Below are 20,665 nucleotides of genomic sequence, written 5' to 3' on the forward strand. Positions count from 1 at the left end.
GAGGAGTAACTTAAAATATTTTGCATTCTAATTTAGCAGATCAAATTCAACAACAAAGCTTTTTGAGATTATTGCTTTTCACGCCACGGTCACTCTCCTGATAAATCTTAGGCATGCACCTACCTTTTCAAAAATTATTTTCATCATGCTGCTTCCAGGACTGAAGGTCACTTTACCACAGACCCCAATGCTTGTGGAAAGCCATCATGACCAAGGTTATAGCTAGTCGCTGATGCAGGAACCATGTAAACTGAGCTGATGACTGTACGCAAATGTATTCAAGGTGGAAAGTTCTCAGGTTTGGAATGGTCCATTCTGGATTTAGAAAATGCAATGGAAATATTCCAGAGGTATTTTTCTAAATGATGAGCAAGGATAGCACAGGGACACTGTTGAATGTAGGAATGTCAGATATCACTTCAGTATATTCAATGCTTGTTGACTATAAATGACAATGTAAGGGCTCATGATAGGCGACAACCCAACTACTATGTGTACTACAGAGTTGACATCTGGCTGCTGTGATAAGTCAGTACCATGCTCAAGAGGGTTATTGAGAATTTGGAATTTTACAGTGAATATATTCCATTAGGACGTAGTAACTACTATGAACTTAAAAAAAAAATAGGCCTATGGAAGGGTTTTACAGTCATTTTTCGATGTTTTCTTTGGGACACTTTAAGGCCCCGAGTACATATTGAACACTCTGAGGATGATATAATTGAACGCTATAGATATATATTCTAATGGAAAGCCACTTTTTCACATTAAATCAACAATGTAATATATGTCTTGTTTACAGATAAATGTTCTTGGCTCAGAAGCAATTTAAATACCTTCTTCTTAGTAAGAGCTGTCTTGAATATGCAGAAAAGACTCTAACACCAAAATCCAGCACGAAAAGCACCCGAAACATGTCAGCCCAGTGGTAGGTGAAACTAAGTAGGGAACATATATGTCTGTACAATATACTGCTGGGATATTTGTGGAATGTCTATTCAGCTTCAGTCATTGGACTGGGAGGCAGAGCTTTCTAAGGGAGGAAATATTTGGGCGAGTAAGGCTTTGGGATGGAGAAAAAGTGTTGATGGGAGACAAAATATATGGCTTGAGATAAAGGGTTGCTTGGATAGCAAAAGTTTGTGGTGAGGTGGTAGGTTGTTGTGAACGTATCTAGGACCCTATTTAAATATTCCCGATGTATGCCCTTATGTGGTTATAACAAATCATATCCTTATAAAGGCATAAGAATCATATCCATATTTAGTCATAGCCAATGCAGTCCAAATACGGCAAGGCTACTCCCATAGACTCCTAGAAAGTACAACACGTTCTTTAAACAAACCAAGCCTCCAGCAGCCCGGGAATTACCCCTGCTTCTGTTTTGATTTGTCCAAGAACTCCTGGAGTCCTGAAAGAACTGCAAGTTCTTAGTGACGTCTTATGTCCAACCTTACGTCAAACCCGGCACCTTCCAGGTATAAATATACCAACAGCTGCCCTAACAAACACACGGTGGTTTGGAGCAGATCGGCTATCTACTTACGCGAAGCCCAGCTGTAACGAGAGCCAAAGGAAGCCGACCCTCCCACTGACGGACTGAGAGAGACGCTGTCTTTTCTCCTGCCGAGAAATCCAGCTCCAGTGTTTCTAGTCACCCTTGCGGATTTCTGGGAGATCGAGTCCTGAGAACAAGATACAAGACCTCCTTCATTCTATAACCAAGGTATGGAGCTGATTAGATCCTTAGAGAATTCTTGATTCAGATTCTTGGCAAAAACTAACTTAACTTAAAACTGCAGCTCACTTACTCCTTCCCTGTACTAGGCTTAGGTTAGGTACACCGGGGTAGGCGTATCTTAGAAGCACCAGTTGAGTACGTTTAGTCAATGATTTTATGTATGTATATATTTTATCTATTTTAAACACGGTATGGCTTAGAAACTGTACCATGCTTTTACAGTATTATTTCATAATACTCCTTTTACTGTACGCACTTTACTTTATGACAAGTATTGCAATTGTGGCAACTCACTTCTCTTGCATGAGAAAGAAGACTGTTCAATAAATAACCATTTTTATTGAAAACGCCCGTCTCTCTATTTCTCTGCGCTTCTGGTGAAACTAAGCATGCACGATTGACTGAGTAAAATAGTTATCTATTGTTTCTGCGACTCTGGAGATATACTCCTTATTCTGGAGGGAGCAAAGTTGTCATGTTAATGCGGTTGTCAGAAGCTAATCCCTTCTTGTCTATTCAGGGAAGTTAACACCTCCTTGTTTACTCGAGAAAGTTTCTAGTGACCTCTGAGCTAGCTGGCATTCATAATTAAGTCTAACATATTCAATAGAGACCTAGTCGACCACAGTCCTACGCCTAAACTATCGTTTATGTTATTCCAATGCACAGAGCCTATTGGGAATATAGGAACTACACTACAAGGTGGCCACGGAAGGAAGCTGGTGAAGACCTCTAAATATGGCGGGCAGTCTTCTGCCAGGTTAGAGAAGGGCACCCCAGGCAAAAAAATTCTATTAACCGACCACTCTTATTTTAGTTTAGTTAGTAAGTAAAAAATATGAATTCTTAAAAGCCGAGGTGTAGATGCATATGATTTGTAAACTTAAATAGGTTGAACAATTTTAATAGATATAAGGAGCCTGAGTCACAAAAACAACTAAAAGGTGACTTTATGTCTCTGAATGTGTGTAACTTACCACTGTTTTGAAATGTACAACTACCACACCCATGTATGCATTTATTTAATTATTATATTGGCCCTGAAAAGGCAAATGGAGAGAAGCTGGAGAAGGGCTTATGATGAGGCTAGCAAACTCAAGAACAGAAAAGATATTAGATTTAATCACAAGGAAATAAAAGTGTCCCAAGCCTCGTACTTCTCCACAAAAATTGAAAAACTCCTCCAAGTCCCCTAAAGAGTACTTACAGATCCTCAAAGAATTCGCGAAGCCCAAATCAGCCAACACCACTCCAAAAGCCTCCGTAGAGCACAGCAACAACCTGACACTTTTCTTCCAAAAGAAGATAATGGACAAATACTCCTCCTTCCCCAAGAGATCAAACATGGATTCTTCTTCATTCAGTAAGCCCCTTTTTAGACCAACCAGAATGCATTCTTACGGCCTTTCCCAATCTTACCTTGAGCCTTCTGACAGACCTTTTAAACACTCTAAAATCAGGTTCCCCATTAGACCCTTTCCCAGTTCACATCCTCCACCAAGGATCTGAAAGCATTGCGCCTGCTGTGACACATCTGTTAAATCTCTCTCTCTCTCTCACTAGTGGGCAGGTCTACGCTCAATGGAAGCATGCGATAGATAGTCAAACCACTTAAAAAAAAAACATCCACCCCCTCTATTTGAGTAATTAATGGTGGATCTTCCTTCTACCAGGAGCTTCACATCTCCTGGAAAAAAGTTAACAAACAACTCTCCACCTTCCTTGAATCCAATGAAGTCCTTCACCCCACTCAAATGGGCTTCCGACCACAGCACAGCATAGAAGTAGCTTTGCTGGCTGTGGTTGAAGAACTAAGACGGCTTCTGTATCAAGAAGGTTCGGCAGCCTTGAGCCTTTTAGATCTAAGTGCGGCCTTCGATATGGTAGATCACACTACACTCGATCAGAGCCTTTCAAATGCAGGTATCGAGGGCAGAGCAGAACAGAACCTTCCAGGCTGTAGAACAGTCCTGTTACTGTGCCAGTCTTTCTCTAAGTTGTGGGGTACCTCAGTTATCCTCCCTGAGTCCTAACCCTTTTCACCTGTGTATGTACCCTCTGATTGAAATTGTGCGTTCATTCGGGTTGTCACTGGTTTATAATGCCAATGACACCCAGCTGGTTATGTCAATCTCACCCAACCCCAGCTCAAGGCACCTCTTTCTGGCCCCATGCCTACAGAAAGTAGCCGATGGATGGCTAACTGGTAATTTAAAACTCAACGAGAACAAGACGGAACTTATGCTGCGGGGCAATAATCTCTGTAAAAACATTCCAACTTCCATGCTGGACTACCTAAGTAGGCTTCCTAGCCCAAAAATCTAGAAAAAGAGCCTTCGGATGTGGTTGGACTCTGGCCTAACATTGGACCTCCGAGTGAAAAAGCTTGCTGCCAGATTCTTTGGCCTTCTGCAATTGTTGAGGAAGGTCCTTAATCTTCTCTCTTTTACAGCCAGAAGAGTGATTGTCCAGGCCCTCGTGTTATACCACCTGGACTGCAGAAATGCCCTACACCTCAACTCACACCAATATGTGGTTAAAAGGTTACAGGTTGTCTAGAACGCCATTGCCCGGCTCCTTATGAACATCCCGAGACACTAGTGTGCCAAAAAAAAGGTATGGTAGATCTACACTGGCTCCTAGGGGAAGCAACAAGTGCAATTTGAGGCCTTATGCATTATGCACAGGGCACTCAACAAAAAAGCCCCCCTATTGCTAAGACCTCTAGCCTCCCATTACATGACTGGGAGACTTCTCAGATCCTCCTAGGCACATTTGTTGAACATCCCTAAGATTTGCAGCTCTTGATGGAGAGGCCACTCAGTGGCCTACTTGGCTCCCAAACTCTGGAACACCCTACCTTCAGAATTAAGTCAAGTAGAGCATGAATTTTCTTTCCGCAAAGCCCCAAAAATGTGGCTGTTTATGAACTAATCTTTCACTCTGTGATGATCTGACAACCTTTGATGTCTGTTCTAGCGCTGGGAGGCTTTCAGGTAGCTATGCGCTCTATAGGAACTCTAGACTAGGCCAATGTGCTAAGCCTATGTTCAAAGGGACTTTTGCAAGGCTAGATGAGCAGGCAGAGACTTGTTATTTCTCTACAAGACTGGTATGAAAGGTTGCATTAAAGATTGTCAGGAGGTGGCAACCAGTAAAAATATAAAAGTGGTGGTCCCATCAGAGTTTGACTGAATCAGAAATCTCTTTGAAAACATTGATTTTCAGAACTATTTTGAATGATGCTAAGAAAAAGTTCACAAGAGAGGCCCCAAGGAATTCTACAGATGAGCTTCCTTGTGATTTTTCTGATATTCCCTATGTCTGTATTTGCAAGAGAGCTCAATCTTGTGTTGCAAGATCCCAGATTCGGAATGGGTATAAGTTTCTAAATTTGGAAGAATTGGGGCCTTTCTAACATTAAAAGGACAGAAACACAGAATTTTTCAAGTTTATTCTTAGTTTGTCTAGTTACATTCTGTCAATCCATGGTGCATAAGTCTATTACGACCACTGCGAATGGTCAAGAGGGAGAAGGTTCTTCAAAAATTGACTTACAACCAGAATGTTTTCTCCAAGTTGTGGAATTACCAGCAAGTTAAGGGGATTGCCTATAAAGGTGTGGGGTTCATATGAATTAAGAGATGAAGGTAATAATGCTCACACTCAATGAGGGAGAAGCTACAGAAAAATGCTGACTTCCCTTACAGGGTGTTTTGTGAAAAGTAACTACAAACCAATCCTGGATTTATAGGAGTCAAGAAAGAGAGACTAGCAGGTCTTTTTCCAGAATAAGTCTTGTTGCTTCAGTACTCAATCTACAAGCCTGAATCATTGATATTGCCGCAACACATGCGGCTAGATTCATCAAAGACCCGTTTTGCGAGTCCTTAATAGCGATTCATAAGGAATCGCTATTAAGGACTTGCAAAACGGGATTCATGTAGGAATCGCTAAATAAATTGCGATTCCTACACATTCCTTATTTGCGATTAGCAAATTGCTAATCGCAAATAAGGAATAACTCTCCATTCATTCCTAAAGGCCCATAGGAATGAATGGGGAGTTATTCCTTATTTGCGATTAGCAATTTGCTAATCGCAAATAAGGATGCGATTTCAAGGGTGCAGGGGTGTCCAAAGGACACCCTGTAGCACCCCTGAAATGTGAATTTACACTGATGTTGTGCACACACATGTCCAAAGGACATGTGTGTGTGTAACATGCAACTTAGAAAAATGCATTTAAATGCATTTTTCTAAGTTTTCGCTATTTACCACGAGGTTTGACTTCGTGGTAAATAGCGGTCCTAAATTTCGATTTCGCAATTTCAAAATGGTTCATGAATTGCATTTAAGGAATCTCAAATAGAGATTCCTTAAATGCAATTCCTCGCAAATGTGCGAATTCTTTATTAGCGAATTTTGCATTTGGGATGATGAATCCCAAATGCAAAAATTGCACACGCAAAGGGACAGATTCTCAGAATCTGGCCCTTTGCGAGCGCAATTGAGCTTAATGAATCTAGCTGTTAGTGAATACATTGCTCATTTAAGGCATGTAGGTATAGGTAGGCATATGCTGTATTTGTGACCAGGCTTACTACATCAGATTACATCATTGGCCACTGTCATAATAGAGGCCAGTTTTTAAATGCTGTCAAGTGCCTGCATATTGCACAAGTAAAACTTTTTAATTGAGAAGATGTGAGATGAACACAAAGAAGATCCTTGGTCAGAAGAAATAACATGATCGGCCAGTGCTGAAAATCTTCCTCACGCTGGTTAGCATGCAAGCGGAGACTCCCCTTAGGAGGAGAGGATTGCAACATGGCTCTTTACTTACCAGGGACAACATTGGGGTTCATGCTCCTGGCTCGGACAGAACTTTGGGACCTAAGATCGGCTTTGCTGAGGATGAATGAGTAAGAAAATGTCTCATTACTATAGGAGTAGACGGGAAACTACAAGGAAATTTGTGAGATTGGGAGGGTTACTATTGGATTCTACCCTCATAAGAAAGCAAAGGGATCAGAGCTGGAGATTATCATGTAAGGTGCTTCGGTTGAATCCCAGCGGTAAAGGTTGAGGCCGCCTACCTAGCCAGAGGCCCACAAGAAGACAACAATGAAGGAGACGAGGGAAGAAAGACATGAGTTTCCAGACCTTTTATAATTTTAGGGTGGACTTTTTGCAGATCAGTGGTGCAGCTTTACCTTTCTGTGTCATTTTTAGCAATGTTGGTCAATGACAAATTGATCTTGTTTTCAATAAGCACCAGTGGCAAGGTTCCACCCCGCATTAACAGAGCTGTACAGTACCCTAATGGTAGGTCTAACTTGGTATGTAAATAACCTCTTAAGAACCTTTAGGTCTAGACCTCTACCTTTCTGCCAGACTATGATCTTCAGATACACTGGGTTGTTTGAGCTTATTTTCCTGCCATTGTATCAGACCACTATATATGTGCAACAAATGTGCTGAGGAGGATATATATATATGCGAAAAAAGGAAACATCTGCCACAACGTGGTATTTACGAATAAAATTACAAAATGTAAAAAATAAAAACAAAGATGAGTTTGGAAATTTAAAAGCAACATAATTAGGCAAAAATGAAAAGTACTCAATACGCTGAGATATTTTAGGCCAACTTGGCATGGTGGGACAAGTGTCTACGGCTACACATGCTATATCTGAAAAAAGAGGGCGGCTGGGAAGGCGTAAGGCACAAGACAGTGTCTATAGGGTATTGCAATACAAACACTCTAGCTGAGTCTAAACTCATCAACCAAATACATTCACTGTACACTCTCTCTGCCAGGGCAGAGGAGGTTGCTTTCTCCCTATGAGTCACGAAACAGCATCAGGCAGCATCATCAGCCGATGTAATAATGTGTGGTGACTATATGGGTGGGTAATGGCCTGGGATGAGCCACAAGTCAACTGCTCCTGTCTGTGGATGGATGTCATCTAGCCGAGGAGCTCCTGGAACAGAAGGGGGGATATCATCTCAAAAATGGCTTATGATAGGCCTGGACCCCGCCCGAGAGGGGTGATACGAGTCGGCAATTACAGGATCAGACTGTTCCGCTACCAAATTGACTGCTTGCTACGGAGTATGTAACTTTTAAGGTCTTAATACTATTTAACACCATTTTTAAAGTATAAACCTCAATAATGAGTTTTAGTTTTGTATGACATTTGTGATCAAATTACTAATCAAGTGGAAAAAAGAATATACCCTTTTCGCAATTGAGATTTACAACATGAATTCCATTAAATTATGTAACAAACATCTCTGACATGTGCTAATACATGTATTGGGGTGAACATGTGCTTTACAAATGCAGATGTTATGGTATGCATGTTATCTTATGTCTTATGTAAATTTATTTGGGAGCAAATATTTATTATTTTTGTTTGCAGAGGAACGTCGCCGCCGCAGGCATCGGTACTGAAATGAGCATCATGCCACAATTCCTGTCACAGGTCCACGCTTGTGCCTTTTGAACATAACCTGAACTCAATCACCACAGAGGAAGCAAGCCAAAACCATTTGAGTCCAGTGGTAGCTGCGACACAGCCGGGAACGTGTATGACTGCAAAATTAAAAACAAAACTTGCAAAGTCCAGTAGTTGATGATATGAATTTGGGTTGAGAATGGCATGGTTGACTTGAGGATAAGCCAATGAGTCTGTATGTGGAAAGATGTTTTTGGGTCATTGAGTCTAGTTCACAAGGAAGTGGTGATTCTGTCCATAAAAGTCTAATTTCTAGTATTTGAGTAGCTTATTTAGTGGAATTCACACAAAAAACCTAGGAATATACAGTGGGACCAATGTACAGGTGTAAGTGGAGGAATACATGTTTTCTTTCTCTACATGCAAAATATTGTAGAAATCCTTTACCTAACCCCCTAAATAATATTGGGACCCCTTGGGATTAATTATCCAAACTCTATTTCCACATGTAAAGCTAAATTAACTAGGTAAGAAAAAAGGGGTGTGAGAATCTTGGCAACGATTGTGAGTACCCACAAATGTAAGACTTTTGTGTGTTGTGAAGGCCTTCCAGTGTTCACCCATCTTCCTCAAGCTTGGGAACACTTAATACTATCACTGGTGAATGGAAGAAGCATGGTGAGGATCAGTGACACACCTTATGAATCCATTGGGAACATTGAGAAGGGCATATCCTCTTTGGAAAATGAGAAAGTGATAGATTTTGTAACTTATGTACCATGTTTACATTAGGATTTCTAATCTTTATTAATTATGTTCACTTTGTCATGAGTTTTGCTGATCCATATTCTTACATTACCTGCCAATCTTTGAATTGGAAGTACTGATTCGGAATCTTAAGGCTAGATATTATTACCTTTAACGTCTTTGAAAACTCCTGTTTGGCGCATAGTGTGTCCTAAGGAGGCAGCAAAGATGAAGTTTCCAAGGCAATGGTCTTCAGATGGTCCACTCCTTTCCAGGTCACAGATTCTCCTTCCAAGGTGTCTGTGCGTCAATCAACTTCTTCCACGTTTGCACTTTCATGGCAGGAGTGAAAGGTCCAGTTTCAACTTTAACCCAAGTTCAAGCCAATGCCGAACTTGGTCTTGGTAAGTAGTTATCAGATATGCTCTATTCCTCTACCATCAAAGCCTGGTAGACTGGCTAAATGTATTTAGAAGAATTGCACGCACCTCCACTATTTTGGTTGTTTAAATAGTGGAGGTCTATAAGATGCAATTTGTCATATTACCTAGACCATCATGCCTACCTTCCCTATCCTCCTTCAAGAGAATGCCTTTCTTAGGTGTGGGCAGAATGCATGGAGTTTCCCTCTGGAATTACGCAGAGTTACATTAAAACTCTGCGAGATTCCGAGGTTCTGCGAACTGACAGAATTAGGCATTTTGCACTGAATTTTTCGCAGCGAGCTCATTCCATGCTGAAGAATCTGCCCAAACGGCACCACACGGTTTGCTAGAAGGCACTGCTTTTCGACTTGATTTTGCTACCACTCAAGTAGATTTTCTATTCCAGTGGCAGCTTTCTGACCGCGAACAGTTGTGATCGCCCTTGTTGGCAAAATCTCTCCGGGTGCCCTCCTAGCAACTGAAAGTCACACTAGGGGACGCCAAATCTCGCCAACTTACCATTGGCGAGCTATGTGTAAGGAAAAACTCTGCCACGTTGCAGTTGGTGGAATTTGGCCGGAACTCCATGTTACATGTGTTAAGGGTTGTGGCAAAACTCAACTAACGTCGCTGGCAGAGCAGAATTTTTATCACCTACCCCTACTTTTTATGGCATGGCCATAGAAAATCTAGGAGATGGGGGTTTCTCTGCAATATTGGAAGAATGGAAGAATAATATAACCCTATTACAAATTCCCACAGCTTACACTGGGTGGAGTGTTGCTACTTCAGGATGTAAAGATCCCATTGTTTGCACAACTTTCTAAGTGATTTTATACCTCTTAAGTTCTGATTTGCCATGCCCCGCCACCTCTAACTTCAATTTATCTGGAGTGACCAGAAAATCCCATTTATATTCTTTCAGGTCAGATTCTGTGATTATTTTGGTATTTTCAGCTTGTTGCTCTCACCTTACAGACAAGGGAAGTCAGTTTGAACATGAATGTGGATTGCAATTTCCTGAATGCCTGGCTCAACCAGAGCACCAGCTATCTTTGTGTAGAAATCCAAAGTGCCACCTTCCCAATCTATCGAGGTCTTAGGCTTGGGTTTCTATCCTCTAGCTTCAAATTGAAATTCATATGGCAAGAGAAAGGCTCTACTTGTTAGGGATCTTTCCTGCCTTTAATCTTTGGAATGATTGTTGGACGGTGGAAAGGCTCAATGTGCTGTTTAAATGTGATCACTAGTACAAACACTGGCCATTCCACTTAGCGTTATATTCTTTTTAGGACATTAAAATATGCACCACAGATTACAGTAGCAATAGTCATCTCACCTCAGCACCATGAAGCAGTTTTTAGCATCGAACAATAGTTTCACACAGTGATAATAGTGAACATCTGTTGTGAATACCAAGAAACCACTTCAGCAGTGGCTAAGAAGGGCTTAACAAAATGGCCTCTTCTCTTTCCTTCTAGGATCCAATCTACTTCTGTATAGACTGACTCCCCCTACTGTAGCTGTTGGTGTTAATCTCTGAAGGCCGCAGCTTTTAAAGTACTTTAATCCTGGCTCTAGAATAAGGAGTTCTGGAATGGGAGGGACATTTGTGGTACCCAGCCGAAATAAGGAACTAAAATCCAATTGCATCAATCCAGGTTGGAGAGTGCAGGAGCAAGATCTAAACAGATAGCAAGTGGTCTCTTTCTGAGCATTTTAAACACAAACATTCTTTAAAACCTTGCTTGTTCTTGAGGTTAGAAGTCTAGGCCAAAGGCACACATTACCTCTTCACATGCAGAATATCAACGTTCCAAAAAATTGATTGCATCAGTGGCGCAAAAAGAAAAAAGTCAGAAGATCTCAAGCAATGTGGAGTTCTTCCTTAGATTGCCGTTACTCCAAGTGAGGTACCTTCCTCGCCTCCACAAAATTGTGGATTAGAATTTTTGATTCTAAGATTTCAGTAACTGGATGATGATCAAGCAGCTACCTTTTAGAACGCTTCGAGGACTCTTTGATGGCATCTCTGTGTAACATCTCTTCTCATAGGTGCTTGGATATTTCTATTAGCATCCCAAATATAGCTCATAAAAATATTGGCGGTCCAATATTACTGCAAGGAACCCGTTGAAGCCTCTGCAAGTCTTCATATGAAGCCAGGGGTGCTTCAAACTGCAGGGTTAATTGATTTTAAGGTATCATTTAGTCACAGAGAACACCCACAATGATAAACAGCAGAAATGCACAGACTGCCCAGAAGTTTTCATTAGAGACTGAGGGGCAGATGTATCAAAATACCTATTTGCGATTCTCAAATAGCGATTTTTTGAGAATCGCTATTTGAGAATTGCAAAATGGTATGTATCTAAAAACTCACATTTTTTTAGCGATTTCTTAAATTCCTTATTTGCGAATAGCAAATTGCGAATTTGCAATTAAGGAATAATTTCCCATTCATTTCTATGGGCCAGGAGGCCCATAGGAATGAATGGGAAGTTATTTTCAATTTGCGATTCGCAATTTGAGAATCGCAAATTGAGAATAATTTCAAGGGTACAAGGGTGTCATAAGGACACCCTGATGCACCCCTGAAATGTACATGTGTGCGCATATGGCGCACATACATGCCCTAAGGGCATGTATGTGCGCCCCATGGCACCTTCACAAATGCCCCAAAAAATTAAATGCTTGATGCATAGCATGTAAGGAATCTCAATTTCCGATTCCTTAAATGCTTACGCAAAATTAAGGAATCGCAAATTTTGTGATTCTGTAATTTTGTTATACAATTTTCTTCATACATACCATTTAGCAAATTTTTTGTCGCAAATGCTGCTTTTTTGCGAATCGCAGCGTTTGCGACTAAAAATTGCTTTGATACATCTGCCCCTGAGTGGTCTTTCCAACACTTCTGTGTTTCACAGTGGGGTCTTTGTTGCCTCCATTTACTTGCCTGAACAGAAGGGCCACTGATTGACCTGGGATTTTGGTGTCAGCTACTTGGCTATTGCTCTTTTTGCTGATTTATCCTAAACTACTAAGGGCTCAAAATGCCAGTTGGGCTCCTAGATATTCCTATGCGGTCTCTGATGCTCACTCGACAAGTACGGCATTCAGCCACTGCCCTCTCGATATTCATGTTTGCGTCATTTTGCTCCCCGCAAACTTCTAATGCGCTCCATGTTTGACCATAGTGTTCCCATATCCCTGCTGCTGCTAGCCCAGTACCTTCCCTCATGGTTATGTTATGTTATGTTATGTTATGTTATGTTATGGGAATTTATATAGCGCTCAGCTGCCCCAGTGAAGGGGGCCTGATGATGCTTCCATCCCCTGCACAATGCCCTCCAAAGTTCCACCAATGGCAACCTGTTGACAATTCCCCGTTCTATTCTCTGAACTGAAAGAATGAGCCCCTGTGTGAGGATGGCCTTAATTCTTATTTGGTTTGGACAGAGTAGCCTTAAGGCATTTCCTGGTCAATAACCAGTGTTTCAAAGTTTGAAAAGTTGCAATAAATCTGATCACAGGAAGTAGACAGGAAAATGTAACTTTTAAGCTGAAAAGTTTCCATAATGTAATGTTGTACTGTAGGGTCATCTCTGAAGCCAGGGTGGTGCAGTAGGGGGAGGCAGGCGTGCCTTCTGTTGATTGCCCTCGCAATAAGGCCCACTGCTGCCATGCTGAGCCAAGAAGAGCCTGGTAAAGGAGTATTATTGAGCGGGTAAACCTATGCCCTCTCTTTGTGTAAATGACATGGTCGGATGGTGAGGGACCCAGTTGTGGACCTGTCTGTAATCCATGGACACTTAGAACTGGAACCCAATCAGGCCTCATTTATTTATTTATTTATTTTCGAAATGTATACAGCGCACTGTTACCTGTGGGTGTCCTGGCGCTAAGTAATGCTCCAAAGCCAGACCATAAAGAAATTAGAGTAAACAGCCAGGACTTAAGGGCTCTCCTAAAGGCCAACGAATCCGTCACTTTTCTGAGAGCCAGGGGCAAGGCGTTCCAGGCTTTGGCTGCTCCCAGCACAAAGCTTCTGCCCCCCCACCGTACTTTCCTAATTCGCGGTACCGCAATCAGCCCTGCATCAGAGGATCTAAGGTGTCTTGCAGGATGATACCAACGAAAGTAGCGCTGGAGAAAAGGCGGGCCCAGACCTCGCAAGGCCTTAAATACCAAGCAAAGAGCTTTAAACTAGATCCGCTTTTGCATAGGGAGCAAATTAACACCTAGCGTGCGGCGCCGATTTCCCCCCGGTGCTGGACATTCCATTCCTGGGTGTGGTCGTGACGGAACCATTCCGTCATCGCACAGCTCAACCGTGAGGCATGACGGAATGGTTCCGTCACAAGCATCGAAGGGGTTAAGTTTAGCTAGCCCCTGGGTAACAGAGGCGTACTTGGGAATCCCAGTAATAAGGCGCCTTGCGGCATTTTGCATAACCTGCATTTTGTTCAGCATGCCCTGTTGTGCATTAAGGAACAAGCTGTTACAATAGTCCAGACGCGATAGAACCATCGTAGTGACAACTGTTTTCTTACAGCTTTCTGGAAGGAAGGGGAGAATCTTACAGATTGTCTTGAGCAGGAAAAAGGTGGAGGAGGACAATGCATTGACCTGGGGCCCAAAGGTAAGCTGGACATCAATCAATACCCCTAGGTTCTTAACCTTGGGCACAGGGGTAGGGACATTACCCATGCCTTCAGGCCACCAGATCGGACTCCAGAAGTTAATGTTTGAACCGAATACTATAACTTCCATTTTTGCTGAGTTCAATTTAAGGCAGTTTCCAGCCATCCAGTTTCCCACAACCAACATAGTCTTGACATTTTTTGGCTACTCCATCTTCTTTGCCCGGTAACAGGGACACCACTATCTGGGTGTCATCGGTGTAGGAGGTAAGTTCAAAGCCAAATGCTCGAATTACTTGGGCTAGTGAGGTAACATATATATTGAACAGAGTGGGGCTCAGGGACGAACCCTGAGGCACCCCACTCAGTAAAACGAAAGATTTAGACTCGTGTTCACCGAGTGCCACACTCTGGACTCTGTTGGCAAGGAAAGCTTTTAGGATGTTAAGTGCTTTCCCTTGTATCCCACATGCCTCCAAACGGTCCAACAATATCACATGGTGGACCGTATCGAAGGCCGCAGAGAGGTCCAAAACGACCAGCGCTGCTCTGCCACCAGCATCGGTTACTGCTCTGATTTCCTCAGTGGCTTTAATTAGTGCTGATTCAGTGCTATGGCTGGCTCTGAAGCCGTGTTGCGATGGATCTAGCGCCTGGGTGGACGTTAAAAATGCACTAAGTTGGACATTCATCACCTTTTCTATGATTTTAGCTGGGAGGGGGAGTCTCGCTATGGGGCAGTAGTTGTTGGGGTCCGTGATATCCAGATTTGTTTTTTTTAATAGAGGCAAAATTGATGCTCGTTTCCAGCAAGACGGAAAGTCTCGGGTCGCCAACATGATATTGAACAAGGCTGCCAACGGAGTGGCTATCGGGGGGGGGCAACTTAATCACAGCTGCCGGGCATGGATCTTGAGGGGAGCCTGATTTTGTCGCTTGCAGCAGTCCCTTTATCTCCTCAACATTCACTGGAGTGAAACACTCCAAATTTGCCCCCAAGGGATATTCGGCAGTGTTTTCCACATGTCCAGACCAGAGAAGGCCTTGAAGATGATCTCTACCTTATCCGAAAAAAATGTGCTAACTCACACAGCTAAAGGGTAGGTGGCGTAGTTGCAGGTTTGGGGGCAATCAGACAGGAAACCGTTTTAAACAGTTCTTTTGCTGAATTTTTAGCTAAGTTGATGCGATTGGTGAAGAAACCTTGTTTTGCCACTGTCACCATTTTTTTTATAAACTAGCAGGCTATCTTTAAATAGCCTTTTGTCAGTTTCCTTGTACTCTTTGCGCCATACCCTTTCCAGTCTTTTACAGCCTAATTTCTGCTTTCTGAGTTCATCCGAAAACCAAGGAGCTGAGGGCTGCGACCTGGTGGGAAGGCAGAGTTTGGGAGGGGCAAGAGTGGCACAGGCCTTTTCAATCCATTTTGTATAGGCCAGGGCCGCCACCTCCACCTCCAGTAGGAGTACCTCTATAGATGAAGTCAGAAGGTCATCTAAAACTGTCCCATCTATTTTATTCCAGGCCCTAAGGGTCTTGGCAGATTTAGGCATTCGATCCGGCCTCTGCGGCATCGCCACCGAGATGGTAAACAGTACGGCGGCATGGTCTGACCAAGTAACCGGTATTGTGTTTGTAAATTCTAAGGCTGGATGGTTAGAGAAGATCCCATCTAAGGTGTGACCCGCCTTGTGAGAAGGAGCCTTCACCAATTGCTTTAAGTCAGCGCCATCCATCAGATCGATAGTACTCTAGTGTCCGTGTCCATAAGGTTTTCCAAATGGAAATTAAAATCGCCTAACACCGTGAAGGCCTTGGCACACAAGCTCTCCACCAATATGCTTCCCACTGAGTGAGAGAAAAGTATTTTTAGGACCCGGAGGTCTATATACTAAGCATCCTCTGAAGGAATGACGATTAAAAAGAGTGAAATTAAAAGCCAGCGCTTCACACGCCTCCATGACTAATGGTTGAAACCCAACAAAACAAATCATGGATCTTCTGATGGGGTCCCACCCACCTGATACAGATGTGGACCTCCCGGTGCTCCCGCTGAAATGGAACCTGCCAACCTTTAGTTACCTGGAAATCCAAATGTTTCATAAGGATCAGGACATCATTGAAGAGAACTTTGACAAAATGTTAAATTTTCCTGTACTAAATTGTCACGGTCTGAAATGGGCAGGCTGGCCCTTTCCAAAAGGGTTGCCTTTATTTTGTGACTCTGCCAGTGAGTAGAATGTTTAAAGCTCTCAAGATGATGCTAATAGATTTGATTGGGGAGGATTCAGGATTAAGATGGAACTGCGGAAATTACTAGCCGTCCCTAATTTTGAAGATTATTCTATTGGAGCCCAAATCCGGGGGATGGCTGGGAAGCTCATCGCTGGAAGAAATCCAGTACTAGGGGGGCCCTCCTGGGTGAAACACTATCAGTGGTGCTGGATTGAATGCAGGAGTTCAAGACTCCTCTAGACTGTTGAGTGCAGCCAGACACTGTTGGAGAAGAAATCTCATTCATACTAAAATAAAGGAAGCTTATGCAGCCAAGCTTCCAACATGGAGACATCCCAAATCAAGTACCCTTAGCTCTGCTTTTGGGAAAGCGCAATGGGACAGAGCTGACGTAGCTAAGCTGGGAGATAAGTATAAGAAGGTATCAGATATGAAGACTGAGACAGAACACATAGTGCCTGGCGGTAAGGTTAGACCTGAAGACTAAGTTAAACTTGAAGTCTAGGGTCCCAATTCACAAAGGTCAACTTAGACCTGAAGTCTACGTTTAGATCCGAAGTCTTAACTTTAGTCCTGAAGTCTAACTTAGACCTGAAGTCTACGTTTACCTTTGGAAATCAGGCCCTTAGACTTCAGGTCTAAACTAGAGCCTCATTTACAAAGTGGTGGCGTAGGGCAGCGCCGCCAGTCATTTTGCTGCGCTGCCCAACGCCAATTCGAAAGGGCAGGAACGCATAATGTTGACCAGATGCGCTGCATTCCTATACTTTCAGGCAGCGCTGGCACACAATTTGCAGCCGGGCGCCAACGTAGGCACCCGTGCATCATGGTGCAAGGGTGTCTGTGTTGTTGGCAGGATTGTTTTTGTGCAGCCAGGGGCACCTTCTTTGCACAAAAAAAATCCATGGAGGCGTTTTCATCTGTGCTGCAGAATGCAGTACACATGAAAGAGGGAAATACGAGGAATGTAAACTTTTCTCCTTGTGACGCCTGCTCTGGGGAGGTTTTGGCACTGCCCCAGGTTTACGTGATTTTGTAAATCGAGGGCAGTGTCAAAATCCACAGGTGTTGAGTGGGAACACCCATGGAACACCCATGGAACACCTCCTTGACGTAGATTAAGACAATGCAGCACTTTGCCCTGCCTTGCCTTACTCCATAACTATGAGGCCATGCAGCGACACGCTGGGTGGCTTTTTGTCGCCTCATAGATATGATTGAGAGTCCTGCGCCAGCGGAGCGTCGATAAAAGCGACAATCCAGCAGCGTAATCCTCTTGTAAATGAGGGCCTTAGAATTCAGGTCTAAGCTTACCTTTGTGAGTCACGCCCACAGGTCCCAGTCGGACAGTTCCTGAAACAGTTCCTGACATATAGAGCACTGACAGAGCAGATTAAGTTGGTTCGGAAGCAGGGCCAGACTGAACCAACCACACATGATAACTTGCTGACAGTACTGACATAAGGCAGTGCAAGGAGGCTAGTATCACAGACTTATGCTTCAGTCTAAGATAGATATTCCCCCACTGAAGGGTCTCTGGCAACAAACTGTAGGCTGAAGATTTACACTTCAAATTGATCCATTTGAAAATATTCCACAGGACATAGATGACTGCTTGCAGTCAGCATAAAATATACCCCACTGGATGGCTTGTGTGTCCCAGGGGCAGTCGACCTGCAGCGGGCACATTCTACAGGGCAGATTTACAAGCCCCTTGCGCCACTTTTGCGTCGCTTTTCCCGTGCTACAAATGATGCAAAAGTGGTGCAAGAGCCTTGTAAACAAGGCCCTACATGTTTTGGGATTGTTCGGATCCTACTCCATTCTGGGGTGGGTTCAGAAATTGATGCAAAGGTAACAGGGAGAAATTACCCTGGCACCCTCCAGGCCAACATCCTGGGATTAAATATAAGGGCCATTAGGCTTGCTCATGTGGTATAACTGTTGGCCAAACAGTAGCCAGATCTTGGCAGGCGATTCAGGCACCCTGATTGCGAACACTACAAGATGCTACTTGGAGAATGTTGCATGCTGCTCAGATGAAAATGCAAACAAATATGCTTTACTGAAGGTAAAGTTTTTCGACTGCTTTAAAACATATAGTAGGACTAGTCAAGATGGCTGGACCATGCATAAAATGTCCTGCCACCAACCTTAGTGGTCTTCATGGGGGGAAATATTCATGGGATAAAAGCATGGGTTGGGTGATATGGTTGGCATTTTCTGAATAAGACCTGGTGTTGCTGTCATTATAAGGCACAAGGCACAATGCCTTGAACTAAATCTGCATCTCAGGTGAACACTGGGAAGGGCACCGCACAACCAGGGCAGCACGAATGCTCGGAGGATGGTGGAGAAGGAGTGTGCCTCAGCATTCTGCTAAAACTGTCTCACCCTACATTTTCCTCGATAGCATTACTTCTCCACTATTCACTTCTATTTCTCCCCTGAACTATATCACCATTCCCCAGGCCTACTTCACCTCTCCCCTGTCTTAACATAACATAATACTATTTTTTTAAATCCCTTTAATGCTGCGCGCGTTCAGCGGACGTCGCGTGCACTACCTCGGTAGTGCTGCGCACGTCCGCTGAACGTCGCGGCCCCGCCCGCGCAATAGAACGTTCCGCACCAGCGCGGAACGTTCAGCGTAGCCGAGGGGTTAAACTAATATTTATACATTTTCAGCCAGTCATACATCAGTATAGTATATGAAACAGGATACATATTTGTACATAACATCATGAAAATATACGCCCACATGGTGGGGGCGACAGATTGTGGTTGGAACAGTAGTCGTGAACCAGTAACATTAATCTTTGCCAATGTCATTCCCAAGTACTCGGAGCTGAATAACTGTACAATTTTGCTACAATAAACAGTATCCAATGTAACTGAGGTTCCTGTGTGGTGGTTATGGTACCTATGTAGCCGAAATCTTTGCTGTGTGCCAGCTTTGGTCACGATCAGGTATGTATGCATGTGTAAGACGCGAGGATGGGAGGGAGGAGGACGATCAGCCATATCCCCACTGAGTGGTCCCGGTGGGCAGGCCTGGGTACGTGGATGTGATCAGGGCTGGACTGGGAATAGAAAACAGCCCTGACAAACTGCTCAGCCGCCCCCCCCCCCTGGAGTGAGGAGGAGTGCAGCCGAGCAGTTTGCGAGGGGCCGGTTTCAGCCAATTTTGATACAGAGGCGATATTGCTGACCCTCGCTTACAAAAACAGCCCCCCAGGGGCCCAAAACCGCCCCCACCCTAGCAGCCTACCGGAGAAATGCCCAGTGCCCGCTATGGCCAGTACGGCCTTGGATGTGATTGGCTTATTGCACCACTAACTTATGGGTTTGTGTTTGCCCCATTAAGTTTAGTTTCTTTTATGGTTAAATAATTTTGCCAGTCTACGGGATGCGTCCCTGAGGGTAATCGTAGAGCATTAGACATCTGAGTCTCGTGTTCAGCTACCAGATCCCGACGGAGGGCCACGCGTGGATAGTGGGGCCCGAAGAGGATTACCAAGCCAGAGTACGATTATCCAAGACCAGAAGTAGGTCCAGGAATTTGTTAATATTCTTGCGGCGTGCATTGAGTTTTGTGATGCCGAGAAGGAAGTGTGCCCTCTGTGCTGCAATTGTGGGTCCTATTGCTGCTGTTAATGTTTCAAAGATGGCCTCCCAATATGTTGAAAGTTGAGAGCATGTCCAGACCATATGTGAAAAAGTGGCGTCTGTATGTTGGCATCTAGGGCAAATCGCGCACTCCTGAGGCGGAAGCCGGGTGGTTTTTAAACTTGTTGAGAAAATTGTTGTGTCACTGAATTACTTGTGTTTTAATCTCACCACGCGTTAACAAGCGCCAGGGCATTCACCTTCACTTGGGAACACAGCGAGCAGCGGACCTAGCGCTCTCTCGCTGTTTGAACATTTCCCTGCCACAAACGCCAAGCCGGCGAGAACTCAGGCCACGCCCCCTTAAGGCCACGCCCCCCTGACGCGGTATTTAAAGCGCTGACCACAAGCGACTTTAATCTATCGATCGCGCACTCCTGAGGCGGAAGCCTGGAGGTTTTTAAACTTGTTGAGAAAATTGTTGTGTCACTGAATTACTTGTGTTTTAATCTCACCACGCGTTAACAAGCGCCAGGGCATTCACCTTCACTTGGGAACACAGCGAGCAGCGGACCTAGCGCTCTCTCGCTGTTTGAACATTTCCCTGCCACAAACGCCAAGCCGGCGAGAACTCAGGCCACGCCCCCTTAAGGCCACGCCCCCTGCCCCCTACATCATGTGCTGCCACCGGAAGCGCAGCGGACGAGCGCAGCGGGAGCGCCGTTTGCGCGCCGAAGGCGCGCCTAAGGCAAGCCCGTCTGCGCCCGTCCGCGCACAGCCGGGCCTAGGGCCGGAACCC

General features: G+C 44.1%; 1 long non-coding RNA gene across 2 annotated transcripts in view; it reads left to right on the top strand.

The window, feature by feature from the left end:
* Window positions 1-8,364, top strand: part of LOC144752044 (uncharacterized) — a 404,282-nt gene extending 395,918 nt beyond the window's left edge. For both annotated transcript variants that reach the window (XR_013594018.1, XR_013594017.1), the window contains 2 exons: window positions 803-928; window positions 8,169-8,364. This is a non-coding gene — a long non-coding RNA (uncharacterized LOC144752044). The remainder of the gene's footprint in view (window positions 1-802; window positions 929-8,168) is intronic.
* The last annotated feature ends 12,301 nt before the right edge of the window (window positions 8,365-20,665 follow it).

The sequence above is a fragment of the Lissotriton helveticus genome, chromosome 4_2, assembly GCF_964261635.1.
Source record: "Lissotriton helveticus chromosome 4_2, aLisHel1.1, whole genome shotgun sequence".
NCBI classification, from domain to species: domain Eukaryota; kingdom Metazoa; phylum Chordata; class Amphibia; order Caudata; family Salamandridae; genus Lissotriton; species Lissotriton helveticus.